The sequence below is a fragment of the Porites lutea genome, chromosome 10 (assembly GCF_958299795.1).
Source record: "Porites lutea chromosome 10, jaPorLute2.1, whole genome shotgun sequence".
NCBI classification, from domain to species: domain Eukaryota; kingdom Metazoa; phylum Cnidaria; class Anthozoa; order Scleractinia; family Poritidae; genus Porites; species Porites lutea.
This window is the reverse complement of record NC_133210.1, coordinates 9,475,279-9,484,913: the sequence shown is the minus strand read 5'-3', so window position 1 is coordinate 9,484,913 and position 9,635 is coordinate 9,475,279. Positions and strand designations below refer to the sequence as shown.

The 9,635-nt window shown below is 37.7% G+C and overlaps 1 protein-coding gene and 1 non-coding gene across 2 annotated transcripts in view; one reads left to right on the top strand and one right to left on the bottom strand.

Annotated features, from left to right (window-relative positions):
* Nucleotides 1-9,635, bottom strand: part of LOC140950166 (ragulator complex protein LAMTOR4 homolog) — a 218,179-nt gene that overhangs the window by 99,462 nt on the left and 109,082 nt on the right. The gene's annotated exons all lie outside the window — the stretch shown is intronic.
* Nucleotides 9,062-9,170, top strand: Trnar-ccu (transfer RNA arginine (anticodon CCU)). Its single transcript has 2 exons — nucleotides 9,062-9,098; nucleotides 9,135-9,170. It is a non-coding gene; the product is annotated as a tRNA-Arg (tRNA).

Sequence of the window (9,635 nt, the reverse complement as noted above, 5' to 3'; positions counted from 1 at the left end):
ATGTTATAGTCCTCTGGTAGCGAAAAGCTCCAGCTTTGAATACGAAAACAATCGTGGCTGGATCAGGTTTCGCTAGCTAAAGTTGTTTTGTCTCGATATTTTTCACGAACTAGTTGGATGTTACTAATATACAATTATTCCAAGAGCCCGAATGGGCTCTGAGTCAATAGCCCAGTCGGCCTTCAGCCTCATAGACCGAGGAATAATTGTTAAGTACACGAATATTGAAATGCTAATTTCGTGGAGGTACCTTTTGTAGCATATGAAAACAGCCGGGTCTTCTCAGTCCTTTCCGCAGCTTTTATGGAGTTTCTGGCGCAGACGTTCTTTCTCGAAACGTTTGTGTTTGCTCAAGAAGCCTCTCTTCCATCAAGACTTCAAACATATTTTGGATTACCTCGGGTTAGAAACACCAGCTGCCCTTCAAAGTAGTTCACTGCAACATACAAATTCAACAATTATTGATACTTTACATATAGTCAATTTCTGAAAAAATTTCAAATCAACTTAAAACGTTTTATGCAGATACAAAAAACCCTTGTCCTTCACAAAATTTTTTTCCAAGCCCCTTTACTGTAAAATGATACAATTATAACACAGCTACATTGTTTTCCAACTCAAGTCAATAATACGATGCGAGACATATTTTTCTCATATATGGCACCACGCAGGAGGTCCATCCTGGGGTGCAGGCAATGCTTCCTCTCACTACAATGGACATAAAGGCTCTCTGTGTATTATATGAAAGGGCAGGATTCTCCTTTACTAGGATTACCAACAATATAATCAGGGTCTCTGAACACAGCCCATGCATCGCACTTCAACACTCCAGAAGACTTCCTTTCTTTTTAATTATCTCCTATTATTATTATCATTATTATTATTATTATTATTATTATTATTATCATCACCATTATTATAATTATCATTACGATTGTTATTAAAATCACTATCACTGTTTTAATCTTCTTTTAACTGCAACATGTTTTTAGTGGCATGTAACGTGTTTTCAGGTCTTTCATCCAGAGGAAGGCCGTTGTATCTGGTCAAAATATAGGTGAATAAAAGTTGTAAAATCACACTCTTCATTTGGCAGGGTTTTCAACAGTTTTTGAAGTAGGAGTTGCGTTTATTTGAGTAGGAGTTGCAAGGCCCGGAGGGCCTTGCTCTCTAGGGGGGTCTGCAGGGACCGCGGAGCAAGGTGAAAAGTGAGAGGGCTGACAATTGAAAATAATTTTTTCTAATAAACGACCAACATACACTGTCAGTTCAGATTCAATGCAAGAAAAGAGGCGATTAGAATTTTAGTATAGAAAATACTACACTGAAGAGATCTGAAAAATTTCTATGGCCGTTCACTGTTCAAGTAATGTAATTCTTCTTGCCATCGAATATTTCATTGATTCGAAAGGAGAAAGACAAAATATAAAACTTTTATCAACTCAAAACAACTACTCACCCTCGTTTGGCTTGAAAAAGCTAGTAATTTTCTTCATTTCGTCTGATAAAACTGATAAAAAACTCTGCCGGAGCTGGAAGTACAAAACACACTGCCGAACGAAGCGAAGGGGTGGCCAAGGCACCACCGCGGTCAAACGTCTAAATCGTTATTTTTGTTTTTTATTGCTGGGATTTCATTTACCAGTTAGAGAAAAATGGGCAAAGATGTATAAATCAGTTAGTCAACATAACTATCTTTCCATTTTTCTCAAAATTTTGAGCTTTTTTTGCTGAAAACGTTTCGCGCTAAAAGAGAATGTTTGAAAATGGCGCCGATAATAACGTCAGCATCGGTTTTCAATCACTTAGAACTTTTTTAGTAAACTTTTAAAAAGTTTAGTAAACTAACAGGATGTTGGTAATACCCTAAACTTTCGATAGTGAAAGTAGCAACCTTAACTTTGAAGTATTTCGCTTAACTTTTTCAAATTTCACTCGGTTGACCGCTGTGAAGGCCAAGGCATGGCGTTTGATCAAGGGGCAAGTCGGCCCCAGGGCTTGACCCCAGGGCACAACTACCGCGAAAAGCACAGGAAACCCACAAAATGCCTGGCGTTTGAAATTAAAGAAAATACAGAGAATATAGCGGAATATAGACGGAAAAAAACTTGTTTCAAGTCTTTTTTTTAATTTTAATTATTTTTCTTTTTAGCACAAAAAGTGGGGGCGGGGGTGCAAAAAAGTGGTGGGGCCGCGACCCTACCAGCCCCTCCCCCTCCGCGGTCCCTGGTCTGGGGGCATGCCCCCCCAGGAAATTTTGAATTTCTGGACTCTTGGAGACGCATTTTCCCGCATTTTGAGACGCAGAACTAGCAAATTTTAGATATCGAAAATACTGATAAATTTTGATGCTTTTAGTAACTTTAACCACAATATTAGGGTACGCTTTAACCACAATCAGGGTTTTTATGTGGCATATTGTTGTAAGTTAATATTTAATGTTAAGATTTGGATTTTAAGGCTTTAGTATGTTAGTCATTGTATAGGTATTTATTGTACCTGATGATTTTTTTTTTACCGTGTATAAATAATGATTAAAGATTAGATTAAAGATTAAAGATTAGTGCATAATTTGGGTTGAAAAAAGTAAAAGTGATTAAGAAACAGCGAAGGTAATTGAATTTTCAATAACCAACAAAACCTACTTGTGTATACTTTGTTCATGTAGACCCATGTACTTGGATAGCTGTTTGTCCAGTCTAGACAGAAGCATTTTTTCTGGGCCTTCTCTTGATGCGTGGAAAAGGCTCAAAAACATACTAAAGCTATACACGAACTGTTTTAAACTCAAACAAAATTTACAATTTTGAATATCCTTATTACTTATCGATCACAAACACCGTTCAGTCCTACTTCATCATTCAATTGAAGTGAAATATGCAGAAATATGGTAGTATCTACAAGTCGAAACATGGAGATTCTTTGTCTTCTGAGAAAAAGACTTTTAGTCAGAAAAGTCCTCACTATCATCGTCATCATCCTCCCATCCACTGTCATGTGCTTCACTGTCGTCCGATTCGCCATGCTCTTCATCTAGGCAGAAGACTTTTGCTACCACTTCTTCTTGTTCTTTCTCCTCAATATGAACTATTTCCTCTTCCGTTTGCGTACCGGCATCTGCTTGGGTAATCTTCGGGAAAACATTACATTATTACCTGCAGCATCCTTTTTCTTTTTCTTGTTTGTCACTGTCAGCGACCACATCTCCCGTAAACCACGCTGTCGCTTTACTGCCATTTTACCGTGTTCTTGGAGACGAAACCGAAGAAACCGCTAACTACAATGTTCCCTGTAACTGAGACCCAGTCTTCGACTAATCCTCAACGTTTACTCAACGTATTACGCAGAGAATGTATTTTAAAAGCAGACTCAAGCGATGTTTTGGCGAAATTCTCCAGAAAAATTTCAAGTTTGCTTGCTCGCAAGAGCTTTGTGAACACTTACCACTTTTCATCAAAAGTTTTATTTATCATTTAATTTACCTAAGGGAAAGTAAGCGTCACAAATCAAAAAGTTGCCGTCGGATGCGACGGCCGACGGCTGATTTTGAAAACACTGTTTGGGTCAAATAATTATGTCTTTACCATGAAGGATTCTATTTATGATGAATGCCTGTGATCGGCTATATAATCTATTACACCATATATCGCTATATATCTATTACACTACACAGTACACTGATGGAATTAATTGGCTGTCACGTTTGATGTATTCCACACCAGTTGCCTTAGTGGACCAAAAGGGATAGTGTTCACGGGCAGACAAAGTAAATAAAATATCTAGTGAAGAGGAGGTCTTTATACAAAACAAGTACTAAAATCACTTAGAATTACATCATTTTTTATGATTGTAAAAATTACCTGAATTTTGAGAGGACTTATTTAGCTGCTTATTGTATAGAATCCAAAGTTAGCCACCTGCACACAAAGCGATACACTTAAAAATTTATATTCTGATGTAATCTAATTTTTACCATGTAAATAATATTAAACTTTTACGTTCTTATTTTGTAAAGTTCCATTACATTAAATAATTGAGGCGATTTGTTCACAATTTTCTGACTGTCTGTGTCAATTAAATGAACCATTTTAAAATATGGTTTCACTTCACAGGGGTCACCCCTGAAGGGGACATTTTTTCCATCATTACCCTCCTGGAGAACAGTGTGTTCATTGCCAGTTTCACTTCCAGCTTGACAGATGCGGCAAGCAACATCGACCAAGCAAAGAGGATGTACTTGGAGACGTTAGCTTCTGGCTTTTCATTTTTCCCTGACCGTAGCAACCCTGACTACAATAATTAATAATTGTATTGCATAGAATCCAAAGTTAGCCACACAAAGAGATACACTTAAAAGTTTACATTCTAATGTAATCTAATTTTTACCATGATGTAAATAATATTATACTTTTACGTACTTGTTTTGTAAAGTAAATTTACTTTTCCTTTTAATTACATACTGTTTTTTTTCAAAGTGACAAAACCATGCTTCTATTTATGAGCCTTGCATGTATACTTGGTTGAAATCTTGTTGAGAAATAAGTTTCATAAGAGTAAGAGCAACAACTCTTTTAAAGAAAAACAAAAGATTAGAAAGGCATGTTGTACCTAGAGTTACCCAGAATGAGTCCTCCCTGAGTGTGAAACTACGTGGAGTAGTGTTTGTACATTGGGTTACCTGTGTAAGCCAAGCTTGTAATTATGCATTGAGGGTTAGTGTGAGAATACAATATGGCAGACTGAATCGTGTGTTGTTTTCCTGAAAGCATAATCCACCTCCATCGAGGTCTGGTGTTCAGATATTAAAATAGGGGATGACATGCATAGTCACAGGACAAAAAAGACTTCCAAGTGCTTCAGGGCACTCCCCTATTTGCATTCCGATTGTTAAAGAGAGAGTGAAGAGACTGAAGAGACAGGGTTTGTACTCTTTTGAGCTTTTCAAGTTCCATGACTTTTTCTATGACCTAAGGGTGTGCTGTCAGAATATTTTCAAAACTGTCCTTGTTTTAGGGTATTTTTTTACATATTTGGCTAACGCAGTTCACCAGACACAAACTCTAGTGTCCACTAAACTCCACGCCAATTAATTACTATAGTCTTTATCTGACAATGTCCTTACTTTGACATCTGCAGTATATAATCTATCTAACATAAATTTAATTTTTAATGACTTTGCAGGACCGTCAATTAAATTCCATGACTTTCCTTGTTTTCCATGACCCGCACGAACTTTGCAAAACAAGATTTCAACCTTGGGCTGCACCCCTTGTGATGCCTTAGTAAGACCTTAAGACCTTATATACACAAACAGCATGATCTATAAGGTGGCCCATAAGCAGTGTGACAAATTTATGTATTCGTTGGAAAAAGGTAAAAATTATTAAGAAAATTGCAAATCCACCCAAACTGAGCACCAAATGCATTCAGAACTTATGGTAACACATATTGTTTTTTGCTAATGCAGCCCAGAGATAAGCAGCAAGTTTATGTTTTTATGGTTCAATTAGATTTTGATGGTTGCCATAGCCACATCTATACTGGCATTGCTGCCTTTGCAGGCTAACTTTTTGTCTACATTTTAGAGGACTTTTTCCACCTGTTACTAGTAAAAAATGCTGTTTAGTGACCTTTCTCCTTCACGGTGTTGCAGATGCTGCATTCCAGGGGGATCAGATTTGATTAGCTATTAAAAGTTTGGGGAAAATTTTGGGAAAACTCTTTTCATTTTCCTTTCCAGGTGATATTAAGCATTTTGGTAATAATTATTAGTAAACGTGTTCTTTTATAATTTATGTGTTGCTTACCAAACAATAACCACTTAACATCAACCACCTATGAACATCAAGGACATTGACAAAGACAGACCAGAGAAAATGGAAGCGTAGCGAATTGTGGGGTCGTCTTCTTGTCCAAAATGCTTTTTTTACTTCAGTGGATATCAAAGGGAAAAAAAAAAGATATCTGCTATTGCCAAAGGTACTAAAACTGGGATATTTCATTTTTTGGAGGACCGAGAAGGCTTTTGAACAGAAAACCTGATCAAATATAATATACAAAAGCTTCTTTCAGTCAAACAAAGGCAATTGCATTCTTACAACAACATGGTATTCACATCTACCCTAAAGAAAAAGAAGAGGGACACAGAGAAGATCTCAGTGCGTCCACGAAGCTATGTGAGGTCAACAGCAAGTTGAAAGAAATGACAATGAGAGATGGTTTTGACTTTAATGACAATTCGCACAAACAAAGAACATGTCTTAATCGCAGTAAATTACATTTAAATTCAAAGGGATTAGCCTCCTTAGCCACCAATTTTATTGAATTTCTTAGGCCCATTTCCATGCTGCCTTCAAAATAAATGGCATCAGAGTTCGAACACCATTACAACAAATACATCCTCAAATCCTTAAACTTACCTTCCATTCACAGCAAGGACAAATATGATAATGGTTTCACTTTTTTTTATGTTTTTGCCCAATATAAACATGGTTGTTTGTACCAAGCACATGCAGTCTGAGTTTCCATAGAGCATATAACTCAAATTCAGTTCTCATCTCCTGTTCACTGCTTACACCACTTGACCTGCTTTTAGTTTTATTTGTTTAGCGAACAATCATTTCCATTTTTGCCAAAATTTTTTTTTTATATCCTACTGATAGTAGCACCCTCTTCACAGGTTTCTCACTAAAATTCTGTTTTACACTTGTTCAACTTGGTGGTAAATAGTAAGGTAAGTGGTCTGTTACTTTTAACCAGATGGTTTAATTCACAGGAACAGAGAGCAAATTGTTTTAACTCACATTATCTATATATTGTAACTGTTCATCATTAGGATGCCTAAAATGTGTAAAATCCTAAAATATTGGTAGAGCATTTTAGGTGGAGCCACGCAGTGACAAAGCAAATGAGTAGAAAACACCCTATTAAAGAAAATGTAATGCTTTAAATATCGAACTAAATGCAAATGTCAATTAAATAGGTAAATAAAGCAACTGCATTTTAAAATTGGATGCGCATTCAACGTACACCAACTGAAAGGATACTGAAATGATCAAATTATCAAAGGATATGGCGGCACCACTCAAACACCTGAATGCAAGTCTCTGTAGTTTTTACTTCTCGAAGATAACCGCCAAAAGATTTGAGAAGAAGAGTGCGTTTGAAGCCTTGTTGATTGAGACGAGATGAAAGTCGGCGAAGTCTAATACATGAAACAAAGTCGCGATTTACGAGGTTCTCTTTCCTGCCATTTCGTGTCAAATTCGCCGCTGAGCAATTCCTTCGGTGCTAGCATAAAACGTTCGTAATAGTAGTTCTTGGAATGTTAAACAGTCCTCTCAGTTCAGCTTCGTTTTTCACTAATACGGACAAAGTAGGCTTACGAAAAATCTGTCCTTTCTAGCGCTGTGGACAGCAGTTCAGCGCCTTTTTATGTATCACGAGTGCTGAAAAGTATTAAAGCTGAACCCTCAGAAGCGAAACAAAAAAAATAACGATATTTTTAGCGACCTTTCACTAATTGTTGAATGAATGATTTAAAGATGTGTCAAAACAAAAACACTTGCCTTCTTAATCTGCTTTCTTTCCAGCATTTTGCCATGTTTTTACGAGCTCTTGGTTGAATGTGTGCTTGTTTTCCACTTTTACCAAGTTTTTCCCGCCTTTACTGACCACAGTCGCGGCCCGTCTCAAGTTTTTCCCGCGTCACATGGCCGGCGTGCGCAACGCTGACGAACAGGGCGGGTAAAGGTTGGGCGGTGAAACGAGCGCTCCGCTCTTCATTTAATGTGTGATGCGGAGTAGGACTGGCACGAGCGCTCTTTCCGCGCTTCCGGTGCGCTTCATGGCCGGCGAAATTTTCCCTTTTGCAAACCGGAAATCCTATTTTCTTTCTGTAATTTCAGGCTTACAGTGTTAAATAGATAAATTCGTTTCACAACAATATCAATAAACAGTTTCATATGTTTGTGTCTGTACGTCTATAAGTCAAACTTGTTGGTCGTGTAATGCCAAAATTTGAGTTTAATTTGAAAGTGTTGAATACCTCCTCCTTCTACTAAATATCGCCTAATCGTCTTTCGCCGTTTCGTTTGCAAAAGCTTAACACTTCTTAACCTCAATTTTTACATATGTTAAAGGGGGATAAATTTTGTATAACACAACAAAAAATTAGATTGATATATATTGATATAGTGGCGTTGTACTTCTTCAAACTTTGCTTCTCGGGTGCAACGTGCCATGGCGATTCGCGCAGTGCGTTGCAAATCCGGCAACCGCATGTAAACAAAATTTATTTAGCTTAGTTGTAAGGTTTTTTTCTCCGTTTTTCTCTCTAAAACAAAACAAGGTAAACAGTAAAAACTGAGGGGAAACTAATTTTGAAGTTTCGAAGAAACAGAAAGACGTATGAGATGTTTTTTTCAAAATTGAAAAGAAGGATGAAGGTGATTGAAATTAGCATAATTTCACCTTGCACGAGCTGCACGCATTTATAAAGTACACGTCATCTAGTTATGAAACACGATCTGCTGTCTTTTAGTTTTGCCATGGATGACATGGATGAGATTTTCCTTTGTGTTTTAGACATTAGTTAGTTGTTTTTGTTTTGGAATAACATCGACATTGGCGAGTAGCAGAACGAAAATACAATTCAGTGGTAGAGTCATGAAAGTAATAAAAGAAACCCTTTGAAAGAGATGTTTGTCTACTCCAACTAAACCTCCCGCAAAAAATAGCAATATTTGCCTCTCGGAGACAGTGTACCGGCACAAAGGAACGAGGAAGAAGTGCAAGAAAACAAGTCAAGCCGCCATAATTCAATGATAGCGGCAGTGTCTAATGTACAAACCACATCCAAGCCCTGACCGAAGTCGTAAACAAGCGACATTTCTAAGCAGAGTCCCAGTCCACTGCATCACACCTTTTTGCTCGGAGACGCTCGTTTCTTCGCCCAACCTTTATCCGCCCTGGTCGGATGCGTTGGTAACCGCGCTTTGATCTACACATTACAATCGAGCTAACATTTATAATTCCCTTTTTCGACCCTTCTTCACATCCCGCCTCCGTGGCCTAATGGATAAGGCGTCGGCCTCCTAAGGGTGGTCAGGTGGGACCTGAACGCACACGATTAGAGCCGAAGATTGCGGGTTCGAGTCCCGTCGGAGGTGTTTTTTTTTTCTTTTTTTTTTTTTCTTTCACCCTTATTTTAAAAATGCTACATATAGTTTTCTTTCTCGAAGTCGTACTTTAAAAAAAAACTTCAATTCAAAAAAAAAAAACAACAACAGTAAAAAAATAAGGGGTAGGACAACAATTTAGTATCTACGTCATCATTTTTATTGTATTCCATTGGTGGTCATAACAATACAGCCATAAAAATTACAAACACGTACAGCGATGATCAATTCGTCATTTATATTTTCAAGCGTCAAACTGAACAAAAGCAATGAATGTGAGCAATGATTTCATTTAAGGGGGACAGGTTCAACCCTCATGGAATACCCTTCCCGACTTTACCACAGAGTCAATTAGACTGGAGGACCCTACGAGAGGTTGGGTAGTGGGAAGAGTGCGCAACGGACAATGGGGAGGGAAAAGGCCCCATTTCTTCCATCCCAGAATCCCTCGCGCGC